At 40.9% G+C, this 23,816-nt stretch overlaps 1 protein-coding gene and 1 long non-coding RNA gene across 3 annotated transcripts in view; one reads left to right on the top strand and one right to left on the bottom strand.

Moving 5' to 3' along the window:
- Nucleotides 1-23,816, top strand: part of LOC117506635 (rho GTPase-activating protein 21-A-like) — a 185,620-nt gene that overhangs the window by 54,756 nt on the left and 107,048 nt on the right. The gene's annotated exons all lie outside the window — the stretch shown is intronic.
- LOC117506664 lies at nt 7,942-21,920 on the bottom strand. Its single transcript, XR_004559527.1, has 3 exons — nt 21,804-21,920; nt 19,335-19,340; nt 7,942-7,953 (listed from the first exon to the last, which is right to left on the bottom strand). It is a non-coding gene; the product is annotated as an uncharacterized LOC117506664 (long non-coding RNA).

The following is a 23,816-nucleotide window of genomic DNA, read 5'->3' as shown; positions in this document are numbered from 1 at the left end:
TGCTTTTATTCCAGGAAATGTATTGCATCGCTATTGTCTGTCTTCATAACACAAATGACAACCATCTGTTTCTCCCTTGCTGTTTTTCTTTGGCTTTTTTTTTTTTTTAAGTCTTGCCATGGGCATGCCGGAGAGAATGCCTCATGAGTTGACTGTTTACTGTGGTGATGGAGCATTTAGTGGACACTCCCTCGCTGGTATATGGGGTCCAGGAATGATTTTAACAAGGCAGCTACAGTCGTAGAAAAGAGAGAGGACAACGTGCAAGTTGAAAAACAGTCATTTAGAGATGAAGCTGAAGATTCAGATCATGTTATCAGGGTGTGGGTTTAAAATTGAACTTTTATCATTTTTCATTTTGGCAATTAAAACATACAGATCACAAATATCTTCAGAACAAAGTCATAATGCCGAACAAGAACTCACCCCATTGGACTTTTATATGTTGCTACGGAGCACCCGGTAAAATGTAACGACTGAATGAATAGATAAAAACTACAAAGCCAGTTCCAATGAAGTTGGGAAGTTGTGTAAAATGTAAATAAAAACAGAATGCAATGATTTGCAAATCCTTTTCAACCTATATTCAGTTCAATACACCACAAAGACAAGAATTTAATCACTCTCATTGTCACAATGAGAGTGATTGAGGCACTTTTTGATTGTGATATAATGCAAAATGGGCTTTTCAATATTAAATTCAAATATTCACAAAATCCACAATCTGGATCAGATCCAGATCAAATGTTGTCAGGTGACAGTGAGTGCCAGTCTGCACCCCACTTTCAAATATGAGAATGATTGGGACACGTTTGAGTAAGATATAAATGCAAAATATACATTAAATGAAGTTTTCAATGTTTCATTTAAATGGCCACAAAATCTGTAATCTGGATCAGATCTGGATCAAACTTGATTAGGTGATAACTATCCTACATAACACTCTCAAATATGAAAGAAGTTTAATCTTTTTAGACAGTTATTAATTTTTGAAAATTTGTTTGTGTTAAAGGATAAGGATTTTTCCAAGATTTTTTCTGACTTTGACCTTTGACCTTTCTTGCCTATCAGGCTATGAATCCTCTGTAAAAATTTCATAATGATAAATTAAAAATTGTGGGTTACAGGCTGTTCACAAACAAACAGGGGCAAAAACACAACCTCCTCCAACCTCATTTGTGGAGGTAAAAAGTCCATCAACCTCCCATTTGACAACACAATAACTCAAAATCATTCAGTGCTTTCAGTCTTCAAATTTAAGGGACATACAATGCAGGTGAAGTGATGAACATCAACCTGCTTGCCTCCTGCTGAACGCTGCCACCTGCTGCATGTTTAGTAGAGGCTGGCTGGATGGTGGAACATTAGGAGCAGGTGTGGTTGTCAGTGCACATAAACTAACTCAGTCACAGATGTAAATGGTTTTGTTTTTTTGTTTTGTTTTTTTTTTTTCTTGTTTCCCCAACAGTGACATTCTAAAATTCAAATCTCCACACAACACTGCAAAAAGGATTTGGTATTAATTTTGTCACAAAAGAAAAAGAAAGTAGGGGAGGTGGTCGAGCGAGGTATTGAATGAAAGGCGACAGCAAGACTGCACAGAAGTATTCCATCAGTTATAAACTGTCATTTCATGCTTGTTTAACATCGACTGTGATCTAAAACTCACATATTTTTGCAAAGCCACGCAAACCAGCAGAATTTTGCACAAATGTAGCTGAAGCAGACACTTCTTCCATTTCTCTTTGTCTCTTTCAGCATGTGTCATTTTGACATTATACGACGCTTGAAATAGTTGTATTTTCTTTAATTTCCAAAGCCCAGGTCTGTGGACACGAAGGCCACCGCTGCTTTTTTATCATTTATGACAGTCAGTCAAAACTTTGAAAAATTATGCTTCATTTCAAAATGAAAAAAAAAAATTATATATTTGTTCTAATCAAATCTTAACATTGGATAAATTTAATTAATATAAAAGCTTAAAATAAAAGATTATAGACGTCCTCATTATTATGTCATTGCTTTTATAGCCAGCTGGTTTAGAACATTGGGTTCTAAACTGGGTTAGAACATTTCTACATTACTGAGTATTCCTTTTCCTAAGACATGGAAAGAATAGAAAAGGAAACAAGATTGCACACGTCATCCTGAAGCAGACCATCCTGAAAAATGAAGTGAAGGAAGCCACCAAGATACTGTGGCAACTGTCAACAAGATACAGTGTAGCATTATGTAATGTAATGAATAAAAACAAAATGGCTGTAATGGAGAAAAACTGAAGCAGCGATTGTCCTCGTGAGCCCCAAATAACTTTTCCACTTGAGAGGACAGCTCACAGCGCCCCCTGTGGTAGAAGACAGTACTGTACCCTGTGCTGGACCCACTGTGTTGCTGTTGTTTGTCCCTCTGGAGTTTTGTTTACTACTTTGGTGGGAAAATGTAGGTGATAATGTAGGATATAAGTCAAATTTACCTGAAGTAACTGTCCATCTGTCACAAATATTCACTTTACAGTGATATGAGCAAGAGAAAAGCCACATACACATAAAACGTACTGGAACTCGTGAATGCTCTTTGGGGTATTACTGTAATTGTCTCTGCACTTGTGTAAAATGCTTTGTGGTTCATCTTGGCAGTCGTCGGGGGGGAGGGGGTGGTTAGTAAGAGACAGGAGATTGGGGGGGAAAAAGAAATGAGTATGATGTATTTATTCCTTCCAGCTGGACTGGGGTGTGGTCACCATGGCCCGGAGACCTGCTGGGTTCAGTCCACACGTTCTGAAGGATCTGCTTCTTTTTGTGTTTTGTTGTTTCAGCGTGAACGGTTGTGCACGTTCAACTTATTGAGGATTTGTGTTTTGGTGTGATTTTCCTGGTTTGATGTAGTGATATTTAGGTTTTTATGAAGAACAGCTCTTCGACTGTGTGTTTGATTTCAGGCCGAGTTCATGCTGTCGTTGGACTTTGACGCGGCAGTCATAACGTAGCACTTGAGTTGCGCTTTGCGCCGCTATGCACCAGGTGGAAGTTGTCTCAGATCTGGGAGCATGTGTCAATACCATGTGTCATTCTGCCAGAACACCTGGATGGCAACCACCCAGGCATGCAGCCAGTCCATCTTCAGCTCTTGAAAGCAGCCATCTATCAGCTGCAGCTGGTTGAAAGATCTACATCTCCGGGACCTTTTTCAGTTGCGGGTGTCCTTATTCTTTTCTCAACTCAGTATACAAATACAATAAAAAAAACTAGAAGGAACTCAGAGAAGCGCATCCTTCCACGATGCCCACATATTGCTTAAAAGTTCTTCTAGATCACGGATCCAAAATATGTTCTGGATCAATTTCAAAATCTCACTCACTGACTCGTCTTCAACTGCTTATCCGGGATTGGGTCACGGTGGTCAACAGCTCCAGCAGGGGACCCCAGACTTCCCTTTCCCGGGCCACATTGACCACCTCTGGTAAAAAAAAAAACCCAAATTCAAAATAAAATCTCTTATTTTCTAGGACATTATCCATCTTCTCACTTCCATCAACGTCCTCTCACAAGGTTTTGAGTTAAATGTTGCTATGCATCAAAACATTCTTCTAAATCTCTCTTCCAGAATATATTCTGGATCACCTCCAAATTTCAACCACGTGTGTCCCGGAACATTATTTCTCTGCTCATGATATTTCATTGAAGTATGTTCATTACTTTTTCAGTTATCCTGCTAAGAGTCAAACACAGATGAAACCACTGCCTCACTGGTGGAGGTCAAAATTAACAAGAAGCGCAGAGTAACCAAGCATCCAGTTACTGGGAACCCAACAGGCAGACTGCTGGACTGTAAAAAGGTTCATCTGGAGAAAATACTCGTTAATAGCAATAGAACTGGCTTGTGTGAGCTAAACTAAATTATAAACTATGGCTTCAGTTACACAACATGAAACGTGTTTGTGGTGAGACAGATAAAACATGATGATGAAAGGTGGCGTGGTGGTCGGTGTTTTTTTACTTTTTTTGCAACATTGTGTTTTGGCGTGTGTGGAAGAGAATGAAAACATTACTGACAGACACGTAGCCACAGTCCTCATAAAATGCAGCTTTAAAACCAAAGTGGTGCTCAGCTTCCACCGCACAATCCTCCTCTGGCAGTGTTTGGGCGCAGCCCTCCATCATGCGGTTTTTCCTCTCTCTCTCATCGCTTCATTATTCAATTAAGCCATAAAACACATGTTAAGGTACACATCAGCCGCTCGGAGGATTGGCTGTTGATGTGAATGCAGTAGAGATCAGCTGTGGGTTTTTTTTGTTGTTGTTTTGTCACGCCTCATCAGACGTGTTGAGCCTCTAAGCTGGTTTCCATTTGGACTGCTGGTGGTTGAGGATGATGGCGCTCGATGTGTGCGCACCTTGTAAATACCTTTTGGTTTGGAGAGCGTAGAGTGCAGTCAGCCAGGTTTCCAGGTCTGTGGTTGATGAGGAGGAGGCAGGTGGGCAGGGAGTGAAGAAGAGACACAGCCAGAAAGAGAAATAAGTGGAAGACTTTCAGTTTGTACCGGCTGAATCAAGCTGGGATTCGGACACACCAGACGCAAAGTAGCGCCGGGTGAGCCGCTCAGGTGTCACCGCTAGTTTTCAGTTGTTATTTTCACACCCAGTGCCCACATTGTAGAAACAGTAACACTACTTGCGCTCGTCTGTGTGCCCATGGACGTGTTGGTCACGCACAGAAGGTGACTGTGCTATTGACCTCCAAAAACCTGCTCTAAAGTCGGGTTTTCCTGCTATTTACACATTGCACTATTCAGATACTGGGAAGCATGGTGGCTTAGTGGTTAGCACTGTTGCCTCACAGCAAGGAGGTCATGGGTTTGAATCCCACCTGTGGCCTTTCTGTGTGGAGTTTGCATGTTCTCCCTGTGTTTACGTGGTTTCCCTCCAGGTGCTCCGGCTTCCTCCCACATCCAAAGACATGCAGGTTTGGTGGATTGGACACTTTAAATTGTCCATAGGTGTGCGTGCGGGTGTGAATGTGTTTGTTTGTCTCTATGTGGCCCTGCGACAAACTGGCATCCTGTCCAGGGTGGGCCCCGCTTCACACCTTATGACTGCCTGGATAGGCTCCACCCCCATGACCCTTAACTGGAGTAAGCGGTTGAAGATGACTGAGTATTCTTGTCTGTATGCCACAAATCGTGAAGATCTGTGGCATACAGACAAGATACACACATGCAAGATGTATATGTGTGTGTGTGTGTGTTCATGTGTTTGTGTTGAGGCTAATGGGGTGAAGGAGCAGAGCAGTAATTCCAGTACACATATAGTTTATTATTGTTCTAAAAGTGGGCATCCGTCACCTGGGATTTGGACTTTTTCCTTTCAGGTTTGGTTGTTTTGCTGATGAGTGCTGCTAATGGACACACGGCACGTGATAAAGCATGAATATGGTTCAAAATCATGAATGCATTTTAGGAATTTCCACACCTCTTCGCGGCGCGCTTATTCTGTGCCGTTCCGCAGTCTCTACATTCCGCTGGCGCTGTCTCACTGAAGTCCCAACTGCTTTTAATCAGTTGGGTCACGAGGTGTTCCAGATGGGCCTCAGCAGTGGGTGGGACTGCCACAGACGTGGTGGAGAAGGAGCGGGGGGCGAGCCTGTAATAACCAACATATTTGTGCCCCCTCGTCTCAAGCGCCCCTCCCGTGCCGTCTTGCGTCATCCTCCTCAGAGACCCATGCTGGATGGGTCATGTTGCACTGGCCCTGTCATTTCTAGGGCTTTCAAACATCCAGCTTTCTGCTCGCTAACATTTTCCATCATCACACCGCATGCTCCGAGTGTTTTGAAAAGAGCATTGTGTACTTTTGCACAAGCATTTAAGGATTTTTTTTTCCCAGCCAGAGGAAAGATGGGGGCACATCACGAATTTAGTGAAATCCCAGTTGGTCTTTGCTTCTTGAATGCTGGTAACTTTGAGTTAATTGATTAACAAGAGGTTTTGAACTTGGACATTTGCAGCACAAGATTATGCACAAGGCGCGCACACACTCCCTTAGCTCAGTGTGCATCACACCTGTAGCACCTCTTTCAGTCTGGTTGGAATCCCATCCATCCCAAAGAACAGGAGGGTGGCAGATGAGGCGGCAGAATGGTTTTAACAAGCGTCATTCACTTGCTTTATTTTTATTGTTTTTTTTGGGGTTTTTTTTTGCAGGGCAGCTAAAACAGAATGCGTAGTTGCACAGTAATTTCATCCCTTCTTTTGTTTAGTAATCCCAGTGGCTGGCCTTATTCTGCATGTCAGGGTTTGATTTGCTTAGTGTTCGCTCTTGCTTTGACAGTGTTTACAGACGTTACCTAGATACTGTAATATGAATCTCCCCTTTTCTCTCTCCCCCTGGTCAATGCTCCCCCCCAACTGCTTAGGTCTCACTTTTCACAATCTGACATCACCTCATTCTGAGCGCAGGCCTTTTGAGTTAATATTTGGAAGATAAATGTTCTGGGTAAAGATTGTGACTCCCCCCCCACGCACACACCTCCATCCCTACAGAAAATACTCGGGAGTCTGTTTTACTGTTCCTGACAACTTGTATGTAAAATAAAGTTTAAATCCCTTGTTGACATGATCCTGTCTGGTGTCACATAATCTAACAGGAGGCGTCACAACACTCAACAGTGGTTTTAGTGGTCAGTAGAACTCTGCAGGGAGCAACAACATCTCATAAATCTCCTGATTTATACAGGCGCCTTTCTGCACAACTGTTGTGCCAATATTCTTATTTATTTTAAACTAATACATATAAGAATAATCTGTTTTGCATGTTTGATAATTGTTTGTTGTACTTTGTTTATTTCAATCAATCAATCAATCAATTTTTTTATATAGTGCCAAATCACAACAAACAGTTGCCCCAAGGCGCTTTATATTGTAAGGCAAGGCCATACAATAATTATGTAAAACCCCAACGGTCAAAACAACCCCCTGTGAGCAAGCACTTGGCTACAGTGGGAAGGAAAAACTCCCTTTTAACAGGAAGAAACCTCCAGCAGAACCAGGCTCAGGGAGGGGCAGTCTTCTGCTGGGACTGGTTGGGGCTGAGGGAGAGAACCAGGAAAAAGACATGCTGTGGAGGGGAGCAGAGATCGATCACTAATGATTAAATGCAGAGTGGTGCATACAGAGCAAAAAGAGAAAGAAACAGTGCATCATGGGAACCCCCCAGCAGTCTACGTCTATAGCAGCATAACTAAGGGATGGTTCAGGGTCACCTGATCCAGCCCTAACTATAAGCTTTAGCAAAAGGAAAGTTTTAAGCCTAATCTTAAAAGTAGAGAGGGTGTCTGTCTCCCTGATCTGAATTGGGAGCTGGTTCCACAGGAGAGGAGCCTGAAAGCTGAAGGCTCTGCCTCCCATTCTACTCTTACAAACCCTAGGAACTACAAGTAAGCCTGCAGTCTGAGAGCGAAGCGCTCTATTGGGGTGATATGGTACTACGAGGTCCCTAAGATAAGATGGGACCTGATTATTCAAAACCTTATAAGTAAGAAGAAGAATTTTAAATTCTATTCTATTCTATAGACGCCATTTCCTCTCCAACTTACGGGTTATCTGCTTTAAGCTACGAGTTTGTGAGTTATACCAAGGAGTCAGGCACTTCTGATTTAAAGCTCTCTTTTTTAGAGGAGCTACAGCATCCAAAGTTGTCTTCAATGAGGATGTAAAACTATTGACGAGATACTCTATCTCACTTACAGAGTTTAGGTAGCTACTCTGCACTGTGATGGTATATGGCATTAGAGAACATAAAGAAGGAATCATATCCTTAAACCTAGTTACAGCGCTTTCTGAAAGACTTCTAGTGTAATGAAACTTATTCCCCACTGCTGGGTAGTCCATCAGAGTAAATGTAAATGTTATTAAGAAATGATCAGACAGAAGGGAGTTTTCAGGGAATACTGTTAAGTCTTCTATTTCCATACCATAAGTCAGAACAAGATCTAAGATATGATTAAAGTGGTGGGTGGACTCATTTACTTTTTGAGCAAAGCTAATAGAGTCTAATAATAGATTAAATGCAGTGTTGAGGCTGTCATTCTCAGCATCTGTGTGGATGTTAAAATCGCCCACTATAATTATCTTATCTGAGCTAAGCACTAAGTCAGACAAAAGGTCTGAAAATTCACAGAGAAACTCACAGTAACGACCAGGTGGACGATAGATAATAACAAATAAAACTGTTTTTTGGGACTTCCAATTTGGATGGACAAGACTAAGAGTCAAGCTTTCAAATGAATTAAAGCTCTGTCTGGGTTTTTGATTAATTAATAAGCTGGAATGGAAGATTGCTGCTAATCCTCCGCCCCGGCCCGTGCTACGAGCATTCTGACAGTTAGTGTGACTCGGGGGTGTTGACTCATTTAAACTAACATATTCATCCTGCTGTAACCAGGTTTCTGTAAGGCAGAATAAATCAATATGTTGATCAATTATTATATCATTTACCAACAGGGACTTAGAAGAGAGAGACCTAATGTTTAATAGACCACATTTAACTGTTTTAGTCTGTGGTGCAGTTGAAGGTGCTATATTATTTTTTCTTTTTGAATTTTATGCTTAAATAGATTTTTGCTGGTTATTGGTAGTCTGGGAGCAGGCACCGTCTCTACGGGGATGGGGTAATGAGGGGATGGCAGGGGGAGAGAAGCTGCAGAGAGGTGTGTAAGACTACAACTCTGCTTCCTGGTCCCAACCCTGGATAGTCACGGTTTGGAGGATTTAAGAAAATTGGCCAGATTTCTAGAAATGAGAGCTGCTCCATCCAAAGTGGGATGGATGCCGTCTCTCCTAACAAGACCAGGTTTTCCCCAGAAGCTTTGCCAATTATCTATGAAACCCACCTCATTTTTTGGACACCACTCAGACAGCCAGCAATTCAAGGAGAACATGCGGCTAAACATGTCACTCCCGGTCCGATTGGGGAGGGGCCCAGAGAAAACTACAGAGTCCGACATTGTTTTTGCAAAGTTACACACAGATTTAATGTTAATTTTAGTGACCTCCGATTGGCGTAACCGGGTGTCATTACTGCCGACGTGAATTACAGTCTTACCAAATTTACGCTTAGCCTTAGCCAGCAGTTTCAAATTTCCTTCAACGTCGCCTGCTCTGGCCCCCGGAAGACAATTGACTATGGTTGCTGGTGTCGCTAACTTCACATTTCTCAAAACAGAGTCGCCAATAACCAGAGTTTGATCCTCGGCGGGTGTGTCGTCGAGTGGGGAAAAATGGTTAGAGATGTGAACGGGTTGGCGGTGTACACGGGGCTTCTGTTTAGGGCTACGCTTCCTCCTCACAGTCACCCAGTCAGCCTGCTTTCCCGGCTGCTCGGGATCTGCCAGGGGGTAACTAACGGCGGCTAAGCTACCTTGGTCCGCACCGACTACAGGGGCCTGGCTAGCTGTAGAATTTTCCACGGTGCAGAGCCGAGTCTCCAATTCGCCCAGCCTGGCCTCCAAAGCTACGAATAAGCTACACTTATTACAAGTACCGTTACTGCTAAAGGAGGCCGAGGAATAACTAAACATTTCACACCCAGAGCAGAAAAGTGCGGGAGAGACAGGAGAAGCCGCCATGCTAAATCGGCTAAGAGCTAGTAGCTACGCTAAGCTAGCGGATTCCTAAAAACACGCAAAGTGAATAATGTGTAAATAATTTAGAGGTGATTCAGCAGAAGGAGTGCTTTAGTTAAGGCACGTAAAGATTACACTGGGAAACAAATCGTAATCTAGATAACTAGATCAATCTAACTGCGCAGATTAAACAGCTAACAGATACAGAAAAACACCGCTGTGCTCCGGAACAGGAAGTGATACAATACCGCAGTAGATCTTTGTTAGTGTTGATTTGGCCAAAGCAGATGGCCACCCCTCTGATTCAGGTCTACTTAAGGTTTCTTCCTACAATCAAAAAATAGCAGAGGAATTTTTCCTTACCACTGTTGCCTGCATGCTTTTTCACGCGGTTGGTAGGGTTAGACCTTATCCTTGTGAAGCACCTTGGGGTGACTTATGTTGCGCTTTGATGCTATATAAATAAATTGAATTTAATTGAATGCCTGACATTCACCCATTAACACACACCCACAGTCACACACCAATGCCGGTGTTCTGCAATGCAAAGTGCTCAACTGCACATCAGGATTAAGGAGATTAAGGAAGGACCAAGCCGAAGAGGCTTTAGTCATTTTCCTGTCTGTTGAGGAATCAAAAAAAGGATGCTGTGTCACTACTCCAACTTTCTAACCTCTGTAGACCATCACATTCCCTCTACGTTCTGTCAAAGTATTTAGTTCAATTTATTTACATAAGTCACCCTAAGGCGCTTGACAAGGGTAAAGTCAAACCCTACAAACCTCCCTGAGCAAGCATGTAGGCAACAGTGGATGCCAAAAAATAGGAGCTTCACTGGTCCTCAAATGTGTAGCAGAATCCAAAGTTACGAAGGTGAATATGCAGTAGTTTTTATGGAGTTGCTGAAGGAAAATTTTGTGGGCCCGTTTAATCACTGACTGAGTGGATTATGCCTGAGGCTACCCTGATGATCAGACGACAAACAGCAGTCAACACCGGCAGCAAGGCTACGTAAATCCCATGCAAACAAAAGGCCTACTTTACATGTACCTGCTTGAACAATCCTACTGACATACATATCTGACTGTGCCAACATTTCTGTTTAAACTAATGTATAAAAGAGAATCAATGGCCAATTATTGAGTTTAAAAAAGTCACCCTGGCCCAAAAGGAGGTTCACTTGGTTCTCATTTGTACCTATGAGAATCCAATATTTTGGGTCATGGATGAACGCTGCAAAAAAGGAAAGCTGATAGGACTAATATTTTGGGAGAGATTAGTAAGTATAGCTAACCAGAAAAGGACATTGTGGACATTGTGATGCAATGCACCATGGGAGTTTGGGGTTTTTGGATTTTAAATGTTATTGTGGTTCATGTTAATTTAACAGTGTTGTTAGTGTTATTGATTTATTGTGTTTCTGTAGTTCAATTGGTTTAGTCAGTTTAGTTATGTGTCATGTTGTCATTACATAAGTGAAAAGAGTATTGCTTTTGATGTCTTCCGCCACTGTCTCTGTTTGTGCATGTGTAAAAATTAAAAACACCTGCTTGCAGCAGACGCCATCTCTGTTTGTGCCTGCATCAAAAGTAAAAGCACCTGCTTACAGCAACCACCCTCTCTGTTTATGCATGTGTCAAAATTAAAAGCACCTGCTTACAGCAGCCAACGTCTCTATGCGTGTGTCAAAATTAAAAGCACCTGCTTGCAGCAGAATAGTGTAAAAACAAAAAGCTCTGCATGCATGCATCTGGGGACAGCTGACATTTGCCGTTTGGTATGCTTATGTATTTTGGGTCAAGGATGAACGGCTCCAGAACAGAATGTTGATAGGAGTAATATTTTTGGAGAAACTACAGATATTACATTAACATTGCTAATTACTTTTTGTACTAACACGCCATTCCAGCAGGGGGCAGTAAATCATATTTGTATTAAAAGTGTGAGTGAGTAGGCAGCCGATCTGCTCTGTGTAAGCCTGATCCCGTCAGATTTCAGAAGCTAAGCAGTGCGGGACCTGGTTAGTACTTGGATGAGAGACCTCTTTGGAACACCAGCAGCTGTGTGTGTTTCTCCAGGTAACACTGGAGTTGTGTCAGGAAGGGCATCCGGCATAAAACCTGTGCCAAATATCAATGCGGATCTGGTTGTATCTGCTGTGGCAACCCCGAACACAAAACGGGAGCAGCCGAATAGACAACCATTAAAAGTGTGAGTGAGTGTGTGCGTGTGTGCGTGATTTTATTTTGTAAGTTCACTGTAAGTACATAATATAATTGTAAACACATTAAAAATACATTAATGACAAGAAAGTGAAAACACTTATTTCCATTGTGGTCCATTTAAAAATCAAATGACAAAATAGAAGTTATAATAAAATAAAATCATATAATAATAATAATTATTATTATATTATAATTATAATGATAATGGTGTGTATATGATAATAAGAACCTAAGCAATTTATAAATACATTAACACAGTACATTAACATTGAAAAACAACATAATTAACAGGAAATAAAAGGTTTGAGTTCCTCTTCTAAAAATTGTTGGGGTCTAAGGTTTTTAAAGCATTCTGGACTCACATGCCATTCCAACTCATTATTCAAGCTTAGTTTAATTAATTACCACCCTTGAAAAATGTCACCTACCTATTTTATAAACACTACCCAATCTAGAGCCTGTGGATCCCCACGGGCAACACATTAGTTGTGCTTATGGTTGCCCCACTAATCACAGGGAAATTTTACATTGTAACAAAACATACAGTTATACATAGAACATTTTACTAAGACGTTTGTGGCAAATCTATTGCCTAACTTTGCTTGGCCACATCCAGTAGAACAGTGAGATAGAAAAAGTCGTCTGACTATTTCTGAGGCTGCAATGGAACATTCCTGCCAGTAGGATTGGCTGAGTCAGATTTGCTCAGTTTAGCAGCTGATCTCAGCCTTCCTAAAAGGATTACAGTAGTTGTATCTATAGAAAGGCGGCCAGCATCTCTTGTTGTTTGATAGTTTAAAGTTGTCTTGATCTGCCACACCGACCTTCTGCCAATATCCGCATGCCTTACCAATTTAGATTGGCAAGATACTAAGCTGAGACACCGCTGAGGTCTGACCTTAAAGGCTCCTTTCATACGGTGTCCCCCATTACTTTAGTCTTGATAGCAGTTGAACCTATGTGATGACTTTATGTCCCATCAGTAAGCGTTGTTTCATGGTTCTACTGTCTGCATTTCAAATGGATCTTTATTGCAATATTTAGCTTATATTTCTTTCTATACATTTTTTTTATCTTAAGTGTTTGAGGTGTAGAAAGGGAAATGTGCCCCAAAGTTGGGTTGTTGAGAATTTTGAGGACAGGTACACTGATACTTAACCCATCAACCTTTCGGTTAATGGACGATCTGCTCCCCCCAATAAGCACTAGTTTGTATACATGTAAACTATAGAAGGCTTCAGAGCCTACTTCCTTTGGTTGGCAATGCTCATTTCAAAGATAAACCACACTTTGCGTTCCACTTTTGACAAATGGTTTGATTTCTGTGTTATCTTTCTTGAGGGATGCCATGATCAAGTTTTTTTTTTTTTTGGCGTGATCCCATTCAGTCATTTAATATATTGAGTATCTCCCGAAACTGAGTCCCAATCCGATACTTGTGTTTTCCAATAATAGACTGCATAGAGCACATTGCAACCACATTAAAGCCAATCCATTGTATGTGTATTGTTGACAATTGAATGGCTTTGCAATGCATTAAGAACACCTACCTACCTGTGTTCCTTTGTTTTATTTATTTCTTTTACAAAATAAAGTGAACAGGTTTTAACTTTTAACAGTTCCACTTCTGCATTGTAGTAGCAAAACTACACTCAGAGTAATATTGATTGAATAACATTGATGAAAGACTGATGGTTGTATTTTTGTTGTTAAAATACGTTCATCCTCTTCTTTCACATTTTCTTCTTTTGTTTTTCTCATTATAATATGTCTTTTCATCTTCTGTTTTATTATTTTATGCAAAAATGTCTTTAAAATATGCCATCAAAGGTGGACCTTTAGCCAAGGGTCAGTGGGGCGGGGGGTTCTGACTTGTCATCTTTCTGGGTATGGGCCAGGAGGAAAACCCTGTCAAAATGATGAGAAAAATGTAGAAAACACTTCCTGAGTGCCACCTGATTGGCCAGTAAGAAATGTATCACATGCACCATCTGTCAGAAAGACACTTGGTATTTTTGGAACGTATGCTGTGGTGCTGCTGCTGAGATGCAGCGTTTGCTGTTAGCTCCATTGACACAGAGCTGTAACAAACAGTTAAAGTAGACCTGCTGTGAAATAAATGCAGTCAGATCTTTAGACCAAAAAATATTTACACATAAGATCCTTCTGAATGTAGTAAAGAGAGAAGACCCTATCCCAGCATGCATTGCGCGCGCCAACTGTAATTTTTGGATTTACGTCAGTTTGCATCTCTTACAAAAGCACCTTTTTATTGTCTTATACGGAAGGATCGACTTTTTTTAAAACTTCATATTGTCTTGCGGTACGTTTGGTGAGTATACATTTGTTTTATTTTTGCCAGAAAATTATTTTTGGGGACTTTTTCATACGCCCATTTGATTGAATGGCGTCGCTTTGAAAATCTACTGTCTTTAGCCTACCGCCATTTCGAGGTTGTTTATGATTGTTTTGCCTTTAGACTAGATCTATATTTGATCATATTTCCCTGTAAAAAAACAATTATTGGTGAGTTTTATATTATCTTGCTCTAAGACTGAATGTTTGTGGACTGCATAAAAATAATATTTTCGGGACTTTTGTAATGTAAGTAGGATCTGCATGATCAATGCAGCTGCAGTATGAGTGAACGGACGGAGGCACTCCATGCAAGCCAATATTTTCTTACGGGGCAGGGCTGGGGTCGGGGAAGAACTTCGCCCGCTGTCATTGTCGCCGCTGATCAGAGCATGCAGAGCTGTATCTCACATTCATTGCAGCTTACTTTTGGATGTTGATACCAGGATGTGTATAACAGTAACATTACTAACAGATAAAATCAATTTCAATTGAGAAATAGCTACTATTGCATTCACTCAACGTGCGGGATCAGACTGAAGGCGCTAGCGCTCTGTCTTCTCCCTTGCGTCACGGCAATGTCCTGGATGTATAGTTTTCGTGGAGGGTCAAATTTTAGCTGCAAATTTGTCATTTTTAAACGAAAATTTCTCCGCTGAATTCCAAATTTGGGCTTGCAGATTTACTTTACTGCATTTATAAGGGTCTTATAAATACATATCAGCTATTTCTTTCTGAGATCTGACCACATTTATTTCAGTGCAGGTCTACTTTAAAATAAAACGCCTCCACTGTGGCCGATTCTGATCGACATCCCTACATTTCTCTCTTCAAATTGACTTTCACTGCCGTTCCATTGGCTGAAAGATGAAGTGAGTTAATGTCCTGAAGATATCTACTGCAATATGATACTGAACTTTTGATAGCGAGAAGAAAAATATGATTATCGTGCAGGATTGAGCTGGTGAGTGTTAAGCAGTACTGTAGGAGAATGTCAGGTTTGAAATAGAAAACACATTTGTGGTGTGAGCCTGTTATAAATTTATGACTTGAAATGTTCCTGTTTTTAGTCTCTCACATACTGTGGAAATCAAAAGGCGGTTTGCTGAGCTCACAGAGACATCCTCTCACCTGGTTTGAGTCAGTGCAGTTTAAGACTGCATGTCTCCATGTTTCCATTAAGTGTCTTGTCTGTTACTACTAACACATAACCAGTGACCTTTACCCTCAACCTTCAAACCCAATTTCAAGTTGCCAGTGAAAGGTCAAAGTGAGTGAATGAATGCACACGTGCATGAGCATTTGCTGTTTTCCTGGTTTGTCTGACTGTGGTAAAACAAAAGGAAAAAGCTATCTGGCTGCAGCAAAAATCATCTACTCTGCTGTCAGATTAGAAATAAATTGAGTGTTCAATCACTTGCTCTAGCTCAGCTGTACTGCCGCCATCATGGCAGACACACACACACACACCTCCCGCTCTTCTTCCCTCCCACATTAGTGAGTGGCAGTAAGTAGAGTTTACTGTGGAGGCCATCTGTCCCTCAATCTGGGCTTTCTCTCTCTTTTCTGTAATTCAAATAAACTAGTACTCATGCTACATCACACTGCAGTCATTGTTAGGAGTGTTTTCAAATCAGTATTCCTCATATACACGTGCTTTTGTGTGAAAAGTGGTATATTTTAATTGTCTAGCTACACCTCTTCTGTTGTGTTTTATTGTTGAGATTCTCTTGAAGTGTTCAATTGGAAAAAATATCTCACAGCTTTGTAGTTAAAAATGTTTGTAATGTTGGTGAACACTCCAATGCAGTTGCAGTGTTCAGACTAATAAACTGTTTTGCACCACATTGCAATCCACGCTTTAAGTCCACGCTGCGTGCCAACTGAACAGATCATAAGGTTGATGGTTCAGTGGTGCTTATCTGCCTCTTTGCAGGAAATTATCAAGGGATTCCATGATAGAATTTGGAGTTGCGTTTTATGTGTGTGGTAGTTGTGTCAACCCTAGCTCCGCTCGTGCTCTAGATAACACCCTGCATACAGGAGATGCAAATATCTATGTGTTGTTCTAGTATTTCAGGTGGGTAGTATGGGTTGTTTGTTTGACTCTTCAGCACTTAACTGCATGTGCATGTAACAGAATAACGTTTGCTGCATAGTACTTAGTGCGTCGCCTTGTTGAATGAAACGTTCCATTTTTCACCTCATGAAATATTCGTATCATTGAACTCATAAACATTCATTATTTGTATATTATTTTGATCAGAATAAGGTCTACATTCTCAGTATGGCAAAAAAAGAAAGGTAACAGTTTAAGTGTGATGTGTGTTATTGTCTGAGTGGGAGACAAGCTATCACTTGTGCATTCTGTCAGGTAAAGTGGTTTTCTCAGAGACAACGATCAGTGCGATGACACTGTAAGAAACACACAGCTGCAGAGACACCGTAGACGAAGACTGCCATGTCATCGACCAAAAGGTGCCCCCCTAAAAATCCTCCCTGGTTTTACTGCGCTTGCATCATTTCGGAGCGTCAGCATCAGATTATCGCCTCGTTTCTGCTTCAGACTGCATTCCAGTCATCATCTGTCTCAGTGACAGATATCTGAAGCTTTTGTACAACAATCAGTTCCACATAAATTCAGCATTATTTAATAATAAAAGACGGGGAAGCGATCAGTGATCTTAAATCATTCTAAAGGCCGTTTTAAGCAGAAACCAGGCAATAATCTGTGAATCGCTGCTGATGCTCTGAAATGACATAAGTGCAGCAGCACATCAGACTCAGACGTGATGATGTGACGCTCCGATCGCTTCCTCCTTCTTTTATTATGAAATAATGCTGAATTTATGTGGAAATGATTGTTGTACAAAAGCTTCAGATATCTGTCACTGAGATAGATGATGACTGGAATGCAGTTTGAAGCAGAAATGAGGCGATAATCCATGAATTGCTGCTAATGCTCAGAAATGACACGTGCAGTGAAGGCAGGGGGGACCAATTTTTAGGGGGTACTGTTCAGTCTGTGACAGCCATCTTCAGTGTCAAAATACGATCATTTCATGTCACAAAATGCAGTTTAAGGCGAGATGATGGTGCGATTTCAAATCTGCTGTTATTTTATGTCAGTAGGATGAATTAGAAAATTTGATCCAGTGTTTATTAGAGTATTGAAGAGCAACAATCTACATCTGCAGCATCTCTGTAGCTATATGCGAGTGGACACCTGGCTTGTGGTTGCCATGATGGTCTTCATCTTTCTGCATTGAACTCCCCCTTTTTGGCGTACGCCTTCGTCAGGTTTGCAGAATGACCATCTACCTCACAGAGTAACTTTGACTGCAGACTGATTGTTGTAATTCTCTTGAATTCTGCACTCATCATCTAAAAAAAACAAAATAACAAAATAAAACAGTGCAGTTCAGTCTCTTTAAGGCATTTTTACGTTGTCGTGTAAACTGAGCCTGAGTTAGCTTTACGGCTAATGCAGATTTTCTCTTCAAATCTACTTGAAAATATTACATTGGCTCTTCCACACACTTTTTATCCATGGCAGCCAGAGAGAGCTGGCGGCTGGGGAGCTAACTTAGTTGTGCTTCGGCTACAGATACACCCCGTGTCACTCTGCCAAGTGTCAGAGTCGTAGCAGCGAGCTCGGCCAAAGTATATCTACCAGTCATGAGCTGGTGGAATCCACACAAGTCAATGACAACTATCCCCAGGGTAACGGCTGTTTCTCCACCATGACAAAGCTAAATTTGAATTTGGTAGCGAGTGAGAGTGGGGGGGGGGGGGGGGGGGGGGTGTCAAGCGCTGCAGTCAGAGGAGCGTCCATTTCGATTAATCGCTTTTTGATAGAAAAACACCTAAACGTTTCCTCAAAGGAACACAGAGGTACATAATTTTATAACTGGTCACTTGTTATGCATATTTAAATGAATGTGACACTGACGTTGATATTGGCAGATGCGCCAGCGCTTGATAACCTAAAGCAACACATCGATTCGGTCCGCTATTGCGAGTACTTTACGGAAATGGCTTGCTAAAACATAGCTGAAATTGTTAAGTTAAAAACTTAAGTTGAAAGTTAAACTGCTGATGACTCAATGTGCATCATTTCATTTGCCATTAGGTGGATGAAAATATATTTTCTTACCTTTTCCAAACGAAGTCCGAGACTAACTTACACTTAACACTTACATATTAGGCGTTAAACTTGTCCGCTTGGACGCTGTTTCCTTCCATGATGGTTTTGTAAAGATCCACAAAAAGTGCGCTCATTAAAAACATTACAATCCAGGCCACAGGTGATTTATAGATATTTTCTGATTTATGTAACACTTCCTGTTTTGGCAGACACGTAATCACATTGTGAGCATAAACTAACAAATGGTATTCTTGCTTATCACTACCCGGAAACGCAGGAAGTGAAGTATTTTCACCCGAAACTTGTAGTTTTTTGTGGTAAACGCTTCTCTCTGCTCACATCTACAGTATTGCAAGATCCGTCTTTTTTCTTACACACAGCCCACAGACACCAGATGCTCACCACACACATCCATACATATAACCATAAAACCACAAAAAAGTCACCAAGCGGCTTATTCAAGCGTCTGGCACACTTGCAGTTTTCTAAATTGTTCATTTTGATGTACTGTATGCTGTCCTTCTGCAAATTATGCACAATGTGCACTGTATTTTCATTTTTTCTACAGTTTATAAAAATGAGTGTGTCTCAAAAATGAAATTATGAACACAATCAAAATACATTTTCTGTGTATAAAAGAATTTTGTGCAACTTATTGCTTTTAATTTTTTGAGGGATCAAACCATACCCTTTCTGTATTTAGGAAAATTTGTGTTTAAAGAAAAAAATCTATTTTATTATTATTATCTATTTATTTTTGGCACTTTTTAGCAATTTATTTAGCAAGCATGGACTTAATACATACCTACATATGAATAAAATTTGGGATGTAAGGGTTCTATTGATGTATGAAAATGCAAATTGCTCCCATAAAAAAGGTACTACAGCATGCGTTTGAATCTTTCTATGTGCCATGTTTTTTCAACATGGCAAAATATAATTCATGTTAATGTGTGGAGTTTCATGCAAATCCTACATGATTTGATCACGTTCACCTTTGAAACAGAGAATAATTTAGTTCAAATTACATGTTAGACTTTTTCAGTGCAGGCTCTGCTCAGGACAGCCAGTGGAAAGTGCAGTGCAACTCTCTGTAACTACAGGCAGACGTGGTGTACACTCCATCCTCAATTCTTGAAGTCTCTGGAGAATCCTTGACATTCTCAGCTTGAAAATTGAATTCTGAGGTTTATTTATAGTTTAGAACATGTTTAAAACCAGCAGATGTCAGGACTCAAGTTTGTCAAAATGTAAAGTTTAGGTTTTTGTTGTTTTTTTTTTGTTTGATTTTTTTGGTGGAGGTGCTTATAAGATTTGAATTGTCTATCCATTATGTGAAGGCTGCCCTGTGCCCCTCCAACCATTCTGTGTGTTTATCTTCCAAAATTGATGCAAAATGTACAGGGGACAGAATAACATTTCCTGCTATTCTTTGTTCCTGATATGCCCCTAGTGGATAAATGATGTTTTTAAATGTTATCCCCTCAAGGGACTCTGGTAAATATTATACAAACAGTGAATGTTTATGAGTGCAATGGTAAGAATATTTCATGAGGTGAAAGATGGAATGTTCCATTCAATGAGGTGAGCCTTGTTGAATGGAACATTCCATCTTTCACCTCATGAAATATTCTTTCTATTACATGAATTAAAAACATTCATTATTTGTTTTATATAACACCTAAAATAGACCCTTGTCATTTGATATTTATTAATTTATAAACAAGAGAAAAAGGACCTGCATTTTGATGTGCATCCTTGGTCCAAATATTTCAAAATGAACGTTAAATAGCAATCCGTGCCAATCTAAAATTGTTCTCAGTCAACTTGCAAAAACAGATAGTTCAAAAACAATCCTGATGATGTAGTAAGTGCACTGACTGCTGTCTGCTTTCCTCAGTCCAACGAAAAATTGCGAGCTTTTCATCCGGCATCGCTTGTACTTAGCAACAGATGCCCCGACGAATGCTGCAAATGTCTCCAGACGGTTTGCAGCGTAGTGATAATAATAGTAAACTTGTTCATATTGTCATCTTTCACCAAAACAAACCCCACCATGTTTGTTTTTAAGCTAAGCACCATCGCCGCTAGTGTGAGCGTGCCCAGTGGTCGTGGTGTGCAATAGCACAAAATCTATAGTATCAAAATTGCATGCGAAATGGAACACAGTGGCACGGTACGAATAATCTACGTCACATGACATACAAACCACCAATTAAATGACAAAGATCTATTCAGGCATTATATAAATGAACATATTTAGGTTTTGGAGCTATGTAGGTGTTTGACTGTGACATTTTGTTGTGGAGACACACTACAATTTAAAGAGACGCAAAGTACTGTCACTCAGCAAATTTAAGGGCGTGACTGGCAACTTTTTACCTAAATTGTGAAAATAAAGGCAAAGATAAACAGACTCTGGCACGGCGCTGAATCATCTGAATCCTCAGCCCCGCTGGACAAACATGGGAGGAAAACATTCCAGAGAATAAAGGCTGAGCAGCTCCACGCTGCAGGGAGAGAGGTGGTGCGCTCAATAGCCTTTTCTTCGGTTTCTCTGGCCCAGCTCCTCATTACATAACTGGGTTTTGTTGGATAGGCACACGGGGAACTGAAAAGTAAGAACTGGTGTAGCCGTAAAGAGTGCCCAGTGTCAGCCAATAAAGGAGATGGAGCTTGGGTAAACAGCCAGCACAAAAAGCCTGCTTTGATCCGATGTGCTGTTTGTTTGAAGGGCTGTTTGAATGAGCAGAGACTTTTCATTCAGCCCACAAACAGTCTCTGGAAATAAATCACATGTGCTTGCCTTCCTGTCCATAAACAACAGACACCAAACACTGATGCTTTCCCACACAGGCATAAATACTCTTGACCAGTTGTCCTCAAAGTGGGGACCCAATGTGCACGTCAAAAATGAAAGTGAATCAATTTAAATGAATGAAACGTGCACTCATTTGTCTTAATTTGGTTTATATTTTATATCTCCTGCAGAAGTGGACATTTATTTTGAAAGGAGTGCCAAAATAATGATTGTTATGTAACTTGGGAAGCAGAAGATGTGCAGCGATGTTGCTCATGTGCGAGTTTACCCGACATAACACCCAATGATCCAGCTGTTGTGCTGACAAGCACACCAACCCATGAATTTAATGAAAATGTGCATGTGATTGCATCAGTCATTATTAAAATGGCATTGTGCAAAATACAAAAACAAAATGGTGCAACAACAACATGTTGCAGAGGGGATTAACAGCCCAAGTGCTTACAGCATTAAAGATGCATATTTACAGAAAAATTAAATGAACGAACAATATAGCACACGAAAGCAATGCAAGTTTTATTGAAAGCAGGGGGTGCCCAATACGTCGATCGATCAGTTGATTGCAAAGATAGTGTGGGTAGATTGCATGGCATAAAACTAGCCTGCAGCCAGGGGGAGGTCAGGGGTTCGGCCAAACTTCCCACTTTGCCCACTTTTAGTGTTTGATGCTGCGAGCTGTTCATCTGCTGTTTTGTGCAGCAGCTCCGAGTTGAAAAAAACAGTTGTCGTTGTCTCTCTCTGTGTCTCAAAGCACAGTGACAGCTTTTACACTTTTCTTTAAAACTCTGTGCCCACTCTGTACTCACTGTGGTTAAATCAAAAACAGCTAAAGGTCCGTGATGCATTAACAACAAATACTAATGCCCCCCCCCCAAAAAAAATGCACCTAATGTCACTTTCTGAGGATGGCATAACTTAAAAAGCACTGATAACACATTCTTACCTGTCAATCAAGTTGTGCTTTCTGCATAAATACAGACGTTATCCATTCCTCCTGCTCAGAGGCAAACCAGGGGTGAATCCAGACAGAAAGAGATTAAAGGTCCACTTTTAAAGACATTTTTTTCATACTGCTACTACTACTAATAATAATAATAATATTTTTCACAACTAAAATGTTTAAGTCTCTGGGACTCTCTGGGACTAAGTTTTACTACAGTTCTGCATGAAGTTTGAATTATTAGCCAAAGTATGTTTAGTGTTTGTAATGTAGATAATTTTGATTTAGCCATTTTAAAAGTAGCTTGCAAGCTGAAAAAATGTGGACACCCTGATCTAAAGCCTCCTAATCAGCAGAAGGGTGCTTTAATATTCACTTAAACAAATCTGATGTTCTTATTTAATGTATTTTTGACTCACAAATGTATTTTTGACATCCTTGAGTCAAGTGGCTCAGCTTTTAAGTTGCTGTGAGTATGTTGTGGTTCAAGGCTGTCACCTGAGTATTGCTGCTGTCTGTGTTTATGGTTTGATTTCGGCATGTTTTTACGTACGTGTGCATACTGTAGGTTTACTGTGAGATTACAGCTGTAGGATTGTAAGTCACATCACATCACGTCTGGGAACATGCACTGATGCTGTGCTTTGCCGCTTCCACAACACCACAGAACCACCTTGGGTCTTGGATGGTGAACACCCAGGCAGACAACCAGTCCATTCCCACATCGCTAAGCTAACTATCGATCTGCTGCAGCCAGGTGAAACGTGAGTGTCCCCTTGGCTTTCTCCAGCTACGAGTGTCCTCAACACTCAGGCCCTTGCATGCTGGATCATGCACAGAGAAATGGGCCACATGCCCAAAATATCGTAGCTGATGTTCCTTCACAATGCAAGCGATTGTCCTCATCCTTGTCTCTTAGTAACCGCTCGTTTCATACAAAGTCATTGCACTGGTACCCAGTGATCCTCCAAAGAGACATAGTACCAAAGACATCCAGTCGTCGCCTTAGGTCACTGGTTAGCATCCAGGTCTCACAACCATACAGCAAGACAGACAGCACCAGGACCGTAAAGATATGGATCTTCATTCACCTGCAAACATATCGGCATCGCCAAACACCTCTGTCTAGTGACCTCATGACTCCACAAGGTGTTCCCAAGCACCTCTCGTCCCTAAGGCTGAGGACCCGAGGAGTTTAAGAATTTATTTTATTTCTCAACTGAACAACAGCATTCTTCTCTCCTAAGTTAATTCAGAATCTTGCTGTTGGGTCACACCTTCTCCGGCCCGTCTGCATCCCACATCTGTCTATCTGTGTGTCTACAGACGGCTGCATGAACTCCGCTGAACTCCACCCTAAATATGAGTCCCGCCTGTCATTAGCAACAGCTATGAACCGTCTGGACCAAATACTGTCGGGCCGTCATCGTTCATTTATATATTTATTGCTATATTCCACCTTAAGCCTCTCACACCCAGACTTCTCTTGGCTCCGTCTTTTCCTCTGAGGACACTGACATTTAGCATCGGATTTCTGCCCCGTTCCCATCTCTGTTCCCTGCCGCTTACCTCATGTTCTTACAGAATCTTTGTTTCCATCTGTAGACCCATTCCAAGTGCAGAATTGTTGCAGCTCTTTTCCTCAGTGAGAAAAACAGCTGACATCATACAGCAGCACAACCATGATGTAAAAAGGAAAAAAAAAAAATC

Source organism: Thalassophryne amazonica, chromosome 1, assembly GCF_902500255.1.
Source record: "Thalassophryne amazonica chromosome 1, fThaAma1.1, whole genome shotgun sequence".
NCBI lineage: Eukaryota > Metazoa > Chordata > Actinopteri > Batrachoidiformes > Batrachoididae > Thalassophryne > Thalassophryne amazonica.
The sequence above is the reverse complement of the archived record's forward strand: the minus strand, read 5'-3'. Positions and strand labels throughout refer to the sequence as shown.